The following is a 2393-nucleotide window of genomic DNA, read 5'->3' on the forward strand; positions in this document are numbered from 1 at the left end:
GGATCATCTTGGGAGGATGATAGCAGCTGGTGGTCGTCGCACGCCCGGACTTACTGCTGTTGGGACGGAGTTGCGGGCAGCTTGGGAAGGGATATCCTTTGCCAGGCAGGTACTGGGTGCTGAGCGGCTCTGCCTTGAGGGGGACTCCTCTGTGGTGATTGACTGGGCTCGTGGATTGGATAGATATGGTGACGGCCATCCCCTTATCCGTCATATCCGTAGGTTGGCTCAGGAGTTGAGCGATTTTCAGGCTCTACACGTTTTCCGAGAGACAAACCGTGCAGCTGATTGGGTGGCCTCTTATGTAGCCCGACATTCTGGGGAGATCATTTGGACATCGGTAGGAGGGATACCCCCTACCTTGTACTCTTTTTTTGCTTCCGATATGGCTGGATGTACTCAAGTTAGAGCTATATGAAATGCCGTTTTTAACCAAAAAAAAAAAAAAAACATGATAATCCACTTGGTTGGGGGACATAATAGATACACATACAAATATATATGAATATACGACCTAGAGTCGTAGGAGAATACCCCCGAAGCCACGGGCAAAACACCTGGCATAGAGACCCAATCTTGAGTAAAAAAGATACCGCGACTTCGGTCTTTTTCAATAAAATCATCACGTAATAAATCATCCATATTTGTAGCAATAAATCCATATTTGTAGCAATGAAATAATATTGTTCCTTCCCTATCGTTGATCAGAGATTTTTATATGAAAAATACGAATCGGAGTTTGAAGAAGGGGAAGGAGCCGTCGACCCGCAACAACAGGTTTTTGTTTTTCTAATGAAGGGGGTTTTCTTCTTCTAGACACATTTTTTTTCTATCTATCTTTTGGATAATAGACCGAAGACTTAATTAAGAGCAGAACATATGGTTGCTTGTAAAAGATTAAATTTCAAAGGAGCGAGGCCGTAAGAGAGAAAATTTGGAGTAGAACTTAGGAGTGTGCACGGTTTGGATCAAATCGGTTTCAGAGAATTTTTAAAACCAAACCTAAAACCGAAAACAACACCTAACCAACACAATACGAAAATCGATTCAAACCGATCCGCAAAATTTGGTTCGGTTCGGTTTGTTTTATCGGAGAGAAGAGAGAACTTCACCTGTTGTAGAGGAATCAGCAATCGGCAACCTCTCCCATTACTCAATCATGCTCTCCCCCCTTCCTTCAGTGCCTTAATCCCGGATCCTGCTGGTTCCACCTCCACTGCTCCTGTGGTTCTGAACAAGATTCTTGCTATCCCAGTGACCATAAAAGAGCACAATCCTTTAAAATTCTACAGGAAAAGATTAAGTCCATATCAAACTCCTAAATCCTCAGAGAAGCCTGGAAGATGAATCTAAGTCCCATTCGCCGGTGGGGAAGAAAGTCGAGGCAAGTTACATAGCGCATTTGCCAGCAGAGGCGGCCATGAGTAGGAGTTCTATCTGCTAGACGGTGCAGGGCTCGAACATGAAGCACAGGTCTAGGATCTGGAGGTCCAGCAGCAGCGGCACAACCACCTCCTCCATCTTTGTCGCCACCGACAGCAGCTGCATTGGACACCTGCTACTCTGCACCTGCGTTGCCTCTCATATTTACCCCAACATCAAACATAGAAAAAATAAATCACGCCAATCTAAAGTTGGCCTCGTTACCTCGTAGCTAGACCGGCTTCCTTGGCTTCTGTCTCTCCTTACCTGGGCCTTCTTCTAGTTTTTTTCTCTACAAATAGATAGGAATGCTCTGATCTGCTCTGCAATGCTTGTCAGAGAAGAAATGGATCTTTCTAAAGTTCTAAAAGACGGACACGCCTGCACTTTTTGGTGTAAAGACCACTAGGAGTTTTTCATAATTCTAAGCTTTCTTGGCCGTCTGATCTATCGCATTGGATTTGGGTTTTGCTGGTTTGAGGAAAGAAATTGAGGATAAAAAAAGAGGGGATTAGGACGCATTAAATGAGTTGCTACCAGCCGGCTGCCGACCAGCTTGTGTGCATGTGTGCTTGCGAACAAAAATCATGCAGAGGGCGGGGACCGGAGAAAGAAATACGACACAGACTTCTAACGGTACATACTATATAATTAAATAATACACACTAAATAAATTAATTATATAGTAAATTAATAAATATTTCTAAGTAAATCAGTTCATAGTTTCTAAAATATAATATTCATGAGTACACAATACACAATCAGATGATACATATCTAGCAAATTAGTTATCTAGTAATCTAATATGTAAACATTATATTCACCAGTACCCTATATGGCCGAATGATACACACTCATAGATTTTTTGATACATACTACAAGCCTCTTTAATCTAATCTAGTAATGATCCAATATATACCTATAAGTAAATTGATACGTAATTTCCAGAATATATTTTTTTATCAGTACGT

The 2393-nt window shown here is 41.9% G+C and overlaps 1 long non-coding RNA gene across 1 annotated transcript; it reads right to left on the reverse strand.

Annotated features, from left to right (window-relative positions):
• Positions 1–257: 257 nt before the first annotated feature.
• On the reverse strand, positions 258–2143 carry LOC120105158 (uncharacterized). The gene is made up of 3 exons (XR_005507534.3): positions 1648–2143; positions 1394–1569; positions 258–1276 (listed from the first exon to the last, which is right to left on the reverse strand). It is a non-coding gene; the product is annotated as an uncharacterized LOC120105158 (long non-coding RNA).
• Positions 2144–2393: the final 250 nt, after the last annotated feature.

This window comes from Phoenix dactylifera, chromosome 2 (genome assembly GCF_051530095.1).
Source record: "Phoenix dactylifera cultivar Ajwa chromosome 2, Ajwa_hap1_PhDact_Kaust_v1.1, whole genome shotgun sequence".
Classification (NCBI taxonomy): Eukaryota; Viridiplantae; Streptophyta; class Magnoliopsida; order Arecales; family Arecaceae; genus Phoenix; species Phoenix dactylifera.